The 9406-nt window shown below is 47.2% G+C and overlaps 1 long non-coding RNA gene across 2 annotated transcripts; it reads left to right on the top strand.

Moving 5' to 3' along the window:
• The first annotated feature begins 2207 nt into the window (after nt 1–2207).
• LOC118163195 lies at nt 2208–9143 on the top strand. 2 transcript variants are annotated; one of them, XR_004748904.1, is made up of 4 exons: nt 2208–2320; nt 2420–2523; nt 7064–7710; nt 7743–9143. It is a non-coding gene; the product is annotated as an uncharacterized LOC118163195 (long non-coding RNA). The 2 variants fall into 2 exon arrangements; XR_004748905.1 differs by having other exon boundaries at nt 7064–7707.
• The last annotated feature ends 263 nt before the right edge of the window (nt 9144–9406 follow it).

The raw sequence follows: 9406 nt of genomic DNA on the forward strand, positions 1-9406 counted from the left end.
GTCAGCGCACCGCCGGCTTGAGTTCTGGCTTCCTATCTGCATGATCCTCTGGAAAGATGCTAATAAGGAGGAAACGTGCATAGCAAAATGGGAGCCAAGTGAGATTTATTCAGCGTTGTTATTATTGCTGTTATTAACAGGGGTGTGCTTCAGCTAGACTTTGAGAGGCAGGAGCGACAGTCCCTAGAGAATAAGAGATCTCATCCAGTGGGGTCTGTTTGTTCCCCTCACCACGCTAAGAGCTGGAGAGCTTTTACACATCTCGTAGGAGGATCTTCTCCTGTCTGAGCTGCTTTAGGCTGGGAGGAAGGGGGAATTGGTACAAAATGAGGAGTGGATCCTTCTGTGTGTGCTAGCAAGGCAGCTTGAAATGCATGTCCTTGCACTGATGTATTTTATTCCCCTGGAAATTACGGCAGCACCTCGAGGTGCAACCCATGCCTTCAGGAGCTTGACATGCCTCTGATGAGGCAAACCCCCTGGGAACTGCAGGCGAGGAGCCAGAGAGCACTGCTGACACGAGGTGGTCGGGGGTGGGTTTGGTGCCCCTCTCTGCTCAGCCAGTTCCTCCTGCAGTCTGTATGGCAAGCTCGGGATTGCTGGAGGAATAAACCCCCAGCTGCAGAGCCACAAAGCCCTGCTGTGCTTCCCCCTCTCCTTGTTGGTGACCTCTTTGTGTCTCTGAGCTTCCTTTCTTTATTTACAGCCCTGTTCTCTGTCGCGTCTTCGTGTCTGCAACTGTAAGGACTCTAACTGCAGTGTTTGTCAAGCAGTCTGCATGTGTTTTCCATAACATATATTTTTCTTCTTTATATGTTATTGTGGCCCCTTTCCCCTGAAGGACTGGGCGCTCACCACTCCCCTGACTTCACTCCATTGTGAAATGGCCAAGGGCACCCCCAAAACACCTTGGGGAATTTGTCTGGCCAAAGGGGGTGGTCCACTGGGGATGGTGGGTTTGGGAGGCTCTCAAATTATTCTTTCCAAATAATTTATTATTATTTTTATTTTTCAAATAGGTCTATTCTGATTTGTTGTTGTTGTTACTGTTTTTCCCCATAGGGGTTGTCCTGGTCCACCCCCCCAGAGCTTCCCATGCATGGAGACCTGCATCCACCATGAACATCTCACCTTCAGCTGGGGAAACGAAAGGGACAGAGCCTGATAAACCTCTCCTCTATGGACGATCAAGGGTCCTGCTTGCAAGGTGTGTGTCCAGAGCCCTTTTCCATGGATGGATGTCGGTGATGCCGTACTTTTCCCTGCTGGCCTTGTTCAGGGGATAGAAGCTCTTTTGGTAGATGCCCTAAGCCAGTCTCTCACCCACATCCCATTCCGGAAAGGATCTAACTTGCAGAAATATGCTTTATTTTATTTTATTTTATTTTATTTTATTTTATTTTATTTTATTTTATTTTTAAAAAGCCAGTTGATTTTAACTTTCTGTGCAGCTTCTTTTCCTCCATCCCCTCACTGCTGTCCCCCACCTGGCACTTTCCTCCCCTCACCTCTCTGCCTGCAGACGCATGGTGGGCCCTGTGCTGGCTCTCCTGACCACGCAGTGCAGATTGCACCAGGGCTGTGATGCCTCTGCACAGCCCTTCCCACCCCAATCATGCTGAGAGCTGGGGCTTCTCCCAGGACCAAGCTGTCCCGCCGGGGGAGCTCCCTGGTGTCCCATCTCCTGCTCTTCAGGTAGTGATGGTGTTACCGATTTGTGCAAAATGGTCTGAAGAGGAGCGTGCGCCCACCTGCTTTCAGATAACAAAGCCACTTGGCCTCCTCCGAGGACACAAGAGGGCGCTTCCACCTTACTTTTGGGGAGCATTTCCTCTGAAGGCATTCCTCTTCACCCCATCAGCTGGAGAAGGTTGGGTGAAGGTCTTTGAAAAAAGGGAACTTGTCTCCAAGATGTGTTTGCAAGGGGCTTAGCTGAAGGCAGCTTCGTCCTTACAGGAGTTCCAGAGTCTCCCACAGAGTAATGAAATCATATTTATTTATACCAAAACGGAGGGTCTCTCCACTTCAGAAAGTGACGGATTTTCAGAGGGATTTCTCAGGGGAGCTTTGCTCTGAGAGATGTCATTTGTCTGGGCATTCACTGTAAGAAACACACGTGAAAAAGCATTGCTGGTGCCCTATCTGAATACAAGAGATTCGCTGGTTCCAGGGGAAATATCTTTTAAAAGCAGGAGGTGGGAGCCCTCTAATGGAGGGGGGACAGATTCTCACTGATGCCCCAGTGGATGCAGCAGCAGAGGGAGTGCAGTGAGCACGTCAATCCTCTGGTCTCTCCACTGCCAAGGAGGAGGCAGAACAGGTAAGAAAGTAGTCAGAGGCTGGGAAACAAAACAAAACAAAAGTGTTCCTATTAATTTACTAAAGACATTTTCCTCCCTCATCTTGTTTTCATGAGAAGGTTTTGACTTGCTGTCGACTCTATGCCATCTGAGCTCTGGAGGTGGAGACCACAGGACCTCAGACCTGCTGTGCACAGGAACATCACGATGCTGACAGCAAAAGGTAATTTTTATTCACTGCTGTGTCCTAGTGCTCCATACCTGGAGTCTGAATGATGTCCTGGATGGCCAAGCTGCACAACAGCAGTAGTCGCCTTGGTATTGCCTTCTTGGTTTGGCTCACTCTTGGGATCTAGATTCACTCCCCGGTGTTGGAGACTGCCTTCCTTCCTCCTGTGAGGCTGCTTCCAGACAGGCTGTCCCCAGAATCACAGAGGTAAGGGACATCTATGAAATGGGAACATGCCTTGTATCTCACTGCAGTTATGAGATCTAGGAGAACTGCAGCCACACCTAATTACCTGCTCCTAAATAGAGCCCAATTAGCCAGAGCCCAGCTTTCCTGTGCATCGTAGTCCCATCGCCCATGGTTCTGCATGAGGAAGGTAGTTTGGAGGCCAGGGATGCTGCCAGCAGGGTCTCTTCATGCAACCTTCAGGAGAAAATCAAAACATTGGGGTATTTTACATCATCACGGCAGGGCTTCAGGTTTTCCTAGGGCTGCACAGTGTCTAGGATATAGAAATGTTCTTTGTGAGTGCTGGATAGCACTTGGTGGTTACTGCCTGTTAGTTTTTGAAAAAGACTCTTGATTTGGGATGTGTTAAGATGTCGATCCTGGAGACACTGCTGTAGGGGAGGAAAGGTCTTTCCTGAAGATCAGATCTTTTTCTGGTGTGTGAAGCTGTGTTCTGGAACAGGATGCCCCCCAAACACTGGTTACGTGTTAAAGTAGTTTTAAAATAGCTCCAGTTTTAAAGGAAAAAAATCATCCATTGAGGGAAGAAGAAAGAAAAGGTGTTTGGACCTTTGAGTTGCCTCTGTTTATGTCCTCGAATACAGAGACTGACACAGCAGGGCTCTGATTTCCAGCGCATCCTTAGCTTCTTGGGGCTGGAGTTGGTGAGGGGGCTCATGAGCAGTGCTGCCAGGCTTTGAAATGGTGCTTTTCCTTCTCAGACAGCTACAGGCAATTGGGATCCTTCTTCACCACTGCCTCATGCCAGCTCAAATCCAAATGTTCATTAGAAGAAGGAAATGTGGGACCGTCAGGATTAGGTGGTGTTTGTCTCTTCCTCCCCATGCCTCAGCCCCAGCCAAACCTTGTCAACCCCCAGTCCCAGCTTTGGGCCTGGAGCATCTTCTGGTCTTCTTCTTCATCATCTGGCTGGTGGTGGAAGTTATGAGGGAAAACCAGTGTGCTCTGGGGAGCAGCTTCTTCCCCAGTGCTTTGTGCCTCCTCCCTGCACCACCACCTTGGGGGATTTTGACTGCAGGGACAGGACCAAGGTAGTAAGAGGGCAAGGAGCACGTGAACATCTGAACCTTTCTGAAAGAAGGCAGGACATCTAGGTGCAGGAAATGAACACAATGAAGAACTTTATCATTACACAAACACTCCCTGGGCAGCTTTTAAATGGAGCATGTTCTCTGCCCATGAAGTCGTACAGGTGTTAGTATTTAAAGCTCCAAATTCTCATTTATTTCTCTATAAGCAGAGAAATGTGTCAATATCTCCTTCTTTATAGATGCAGAATAACTCTGCCCTCGTGCTCTGTGTTGGAAGGATCTTCCCAATGCTTTCATCACTTTTTCTCCAAAGAAACCTGCTTGAATCTTCTTTCTCATGAGCCTCCAGCATTTAAAACCTTGACTTTACTGTCAGGCAGCAAGATGTCAGAGAATTTCACCAGTGGAACCTGCACCTATTCATCTGAGTAAGCAGGACCTGTTATCTTTTGGGTCTTTTGGGGGTCTACATGCCCCATTTTAACTAGTTCTCGATATATTTGGCCTTGTAGCATTTTCTTGCTGTTGTTTTCACATATGCAAGTTGCCTTTTCCCACTGGGCTCCAAGCTTGCACGGGAAAATATCCCAGATCAGATACCATAAACCCATGAGCAGCGTTGCTTAATGCAATCCATTTTGCAATGTTTCCACCCGTATCTGTTTATCCCCCTTGCCTGCCTTTTCACAGCAGGGCGGAGGCATTTGCTCCGCAGCTCTTGGCAGTTACGACCTCTGCATTCACAGGGACATGCTGGCCAGGCTCGGCTGAGCCCAGATGTGAGAATGTATTGCAGATATTCTCCACTTTTTCTTGACCAAATAAGGGAACGTTGCCCTTCCTAATGCTGGGGGACGGGGGTAGCATGAATAACTTGGAGGATTAAGAATGAAATCTGGAGCCTTTTCCCTCTCTGCTCGCAGGCTCGTGGGCTGGGAGGGATTGTTACCATCTGAAGGCTGGTGAAATGGGTTGGCTCCTCATTGCTCAGTTCCCCGAGTTTGTTCTGGCAGTTCGTTGGCAGGTCTGGATGGGTCTGGGGATCCAGCCTGGATGGAGTCCTCCAAACCAGGGCTGAAGAATAACGAGGCATCGTGCACACAAAGGCTGCAGTTGCTCGCTGCGTCCCTGCTCCATGGCTAAATAGGGCGCTTGAGTCTTCAGGGCTGATGTCCATCTGGCTCTTCACAGTCACTTAAGCAGTGTTTTCAAACAGCAGCTGCCAGGGCACCCTCCTATGTTGCTTTGTGTGCCAAGAAAGAGAAGACCACCCCGTCTGCGAGGGACACGAGTTCAGCATCTGCTAACTGTTCTCAGCTGCTGCTCTCAGCCAGGGAAGCCTCATGCATCTGGGGAAAAAATTGGGGAAGGTGGTCCTGTAGTCTCACCTCTGCCCTGGGAATTTGTGCAAGAAGGAGATCTGGCCAAGGGGGAGAAGCTAGGAGATGATTTTACCGGCATCTTGGTAGAGATGCAGAAAGGTCCTACTGCTGAATGTGCAGAGATGTTGCACTGATGGAAGAGGAGCAGAGCTCTTAGGGAATGTTTTGGGATGACCCTTTCTCTGAAGAAGCCTCCAAGGTGGCCCATGGCAAGCAAGAAGCTCAGCTATGAATCATGTATGCTCCTGGTTCAAGCCTCTGAGTGAGGTTAAGGAGCATCCCAAGGCATCTAAACTCTCAGATTTACCTCTGAGACTTCCACAGAGCTGCCATGTCCATGCTGCCTGCTGCTGGCAGCCTTGCCATGTTCTGGTTGAAGCTTGGCCACCCTCCTCTGGTTGTGTTTTCTGTCCCACTTACTCCCCAGCCCTCTCTCCTTTGTCCTGTCAGCTCCCCCCTGCTGGGAGCTGAACCTTTTTCCAGATGCCTGGCTGGTCTCCCAGAAGCAGCACAGCACCATTGTAATGTGTAATTAGGCTGGAATTCTCCTCCAGCCGCCTTCTTTATTTAAATTACACCAATTGTTGAGTATCCAAGAGGTTATAAACCCAAACAGAATGGGGCCCTCGCACTTTGCCCCTTCTTGCCCCCAAATGTAGCCTTTTAGCACATTACCTGGCAACACAGGAAAAATATCAACAATAACAGAGCCTAGTGCTGAATGAGGACATGCCTTGGAACGATGGAGGAATGCAATCATATCTAATGAAGGAGATGGGGCAGAAGAAGTGTTGGGTGAGTTTACCAAGGCTACCTGGCACAATAACATCCAAAAAAGATCAAAACCAGTGATTTCCAAGAGCAGTCCTAATCCTCTTCCACTGGGCAACTCCAAAATATTGCCGGCATATGATCAGGGCCACATCTTTCATGGAGAATTATTAAAACCAGACTGTAGCCAGGCATCTAAATAGCACTAAATGCAGCATAGTAGTGCTGACCTTGGTCTTTAGTGGATAAAATCCAAAGAAAGTGTGGAAGTGTTTTTGGAAGCTCGGACAAACCCTGCTGAATGGACGCATTAGGGATGGCCATCTGTGTGTCTTCAAGGCTGGTTACTGCAGTGAGAAAGCAGCAAATGTTCAGCTGCATAAGAGGGTTTGACTTAATGTAACATAGATCCCGGCTGGGACACGATGCTGAAAAGAAAAGACCACTCTCTCTCTTTGATATGCAGCTTGTGTGACTTTTCCGTGACAGGACAATCTCTCTCCAGCTCAGGGCTGGGTCTGCAGTGGGGTCTTTGAGTGTAACTCCAAGTTCTCCAGCTGCTGATGTGATTCTGCCCAGGCAAAAATTCATTTGTAAGGGTCTCAAGGGTAATAGGTGTTTCTAGCAGTTTCCCAGTCTGACTGTAGACTTTAAATGCATAGAAATGCATGGGGGAAAAATACAGATATGGGTAAAGATGTATGGGAATGGCCAGGTCTCCCTCACTCCCATTTGATTTGGATTGGCCCCGTCTCCTGAATTTAAAAAAAAAAACAACAACAAACTCCCCAAAACATTGGACTGGGTTGCATAAACATTACCAGATCAAGTCTCTGACTGTCTGACACTGTTATATTCCATTATGCACTTTATCAGTGTTGATCTAGCCTGTATTAGCAGGAAGGCAAGCTACTGTGTAGATAAAGCCAAAGTGCTGAAGGGTAGCAGCCACATGACTTTTTCCCATGTCCCTTTCTGCAGCAGTGACAGCTTTCAGATTACAGGTCCAACTCTGAGTATGTCAAAAGGATGTAATTATTTATCTCCTGCTTGAAGGGCATCTGAGATCCCCCTGAATGCCCAAACTGGTGTCTTTTCTAGATGCTCCAGCATCAAAGCTCCCTGGGCAGGTCCTCGTGTTCACCGAGAGGGGCTGTTGCACTAATCAGGACTGTTTGAGGACTCGAGGACTGAATGTGTGCTGCTGAGATTTTCTTGAACACATTCCCACCTGGATGGCTGTGGGTTTAGGACACGTGCCATGTCAGGTTGTGCATCTACAGGTGACTCTAAATGCTGCTGGGAGTTTCTGCAAGCAGAATATAAAATATTCAGATCCAAATGTTGTTTTAGTCTGCATATTTCTCCCCTAATCTCTGGATTTGTTTTGCTTTCCGTGAGAAGAGTCTCACTGAAATGAATGGGATTGCCTTGCAGTAGTGTTTATTACAGCCTTCTGCTATGTGTAGGCTGTCTCCAGAGTATTAAACTCTGAGCATGTAAACTCTGAGTGCTGTGTGGCTGCACTGCATATCACAGCTCTCTTCTGTTCTGTAGCTGGGCCCTGCAGAAAGGGAGGTACGGCTGGAAAGCCCTCAATTTTAATGCACATTTTTCTCCTTTGGTACAGACCAGACTGGTTTTCTAGCATGCTTGAGTTATGCATCATCCACAGCAAGTCACAAAATGACACTAAGCTTCTTCTGAGCAGAAATGAGATTATAGACTTTTTAATACCTTTTGTTGTTGTTGTTGTTGTTTGTTTGTTTTTGGGGTGGAGGTGGGGGGTGGGAAGTAACTCTTTTATGCACATATTCCAATCTTTCTTCAAACACATCTGCTGAACACTGAAGTTTTGAAAAGAAAAATTGGACTAATTTACCTCTTGGGATTCTTTCTTTCCAGTGAATGAGACAATTTTCTGTTGGGTCAAATAAGAGTAACATGGGCATGCTGGTGACATGACTAGGTCGGGTTCATGGTATTGGACCTCGATGAGAGCAGGCAACTGGTGGGTCCTTTGTTCAAGCAGTGCCAGGTATCTGTGTCCCCCAGATGGAGAATTAAGGATCAGGCCATTGAGTTCTGTGCAGCACATGAAGCTGAGGAGGAAGAAATGGGCCATAATTCAACACTGCGAATGCAAATCTACCTTGGCAAGATTCAGTTATCCAAGTCTCACACTTGGTGCAAGAAACTGGAAATGTATGGAGCTTGTGGCAGCTTTTGAAGGGTTGCAATTTGTTCTTTCTCCCCCTCTGTGGGCTGAGATACCCAAGCAGACTATGTACCATGAGCACTGGACTCCATGATGTATTGTTTCCTTTTGCCAGTGGGAACCACCAGTGAGAACCACCAGCAAATCCTGCTCAGTAGAGAACGGACAAAAATCTCAAAACCAGGAGCCTTTGCCAAAATCTCATCAGATCCCCTAGAAATCTTTGACTAAAACCACAATTTATATTTTATTTGAAAAAAAATCAAGGCAGAGAACATAAAATAAAAACAACCATACAATTGCTCCAGCCAGGGTATTTAAGCATACTTTACTTTTGAGATAGTCTAAGTGTTTTAGGACATGAGATACAATTCAGTTCTGGGAAACTGCCCATGAGAACCTCAGTTCTTACAAGCCAAATAACTCATAGGGCTGATGCTCAGCATGAAAAGTACCAGGATATGCTTGAGATGTACCTAATCTCTTGAGGAAATTACTAGTACCTCTAGAAAAAAAAAAAAAAGGGAATCATAAAGCTGTGCATGATTTTTTTCCCAAGCCATATCTAGTACTATTTTCTCTGTTACAGCTCCTGCTGCAACATTTAAGATCATCTTAAAAATGAGGACACATTTTATTACAGGGTTATTGTACATCTTGATTTGACTGGGGACTTTCCCAGGAGCTGGAGGACATTCCCACCATCCTGAAAATAACATTTGGAGTGTTTGGTTTTCATCAGGACATGGGGTTTCTCCTGTATCTGCTGAGCCACCCTTGGGAACCAGCCCATGCTGAGGGACGGGGGAGTGCCAGAGCTCAGCACTGATGTTGGCTCCAGTTCTAGGGCACGTCATCTGCCTCGTGTCCTGGCATCTGGTGTAGATGTCATGGTCCCTGTATGTCCACTTTGTAAATGCTTATTGTAATTGGTTATATAACCACACAGAGAGATTAAACCATTCTGAGGTTCCATTTCATTTGGTGCTTATTGTAGGCTCTTGCCTTCGAGAAGTCAGCCTAGATAGGTGAGGCACTTACCTAGCTTTTTTCTACTTACATGGACTGGGAGGTGAAGAAGGCCAAAGTATCTGAGGTGGGACAGTAACTGATGCCTCTGTGCTTGGTGGCTTAATCATAGATTCACAGAATGGTTTGGGTTGGAAGGGACCTCAAAGTCCACCCAGTGCCACCCCCTGCCATGGGCAGGGACCCCTCCTACCAGC

This window comes from Oxyura jamaicensis, chromosome 2 (assembly GCF_011077185.1).
Source record: "Oxyura jamaicensis isolate SHBP4307 breed ruddy duck chromosome 2, BPBGC_Ojam_1.0, whole genome shotgun sequence".
Lineage (NCBI taxonomy): Eukaryota > Metazoa > Chordata > Aves > Anseriformes > Anatidae > Oxyura > Oxyura jamaicensis.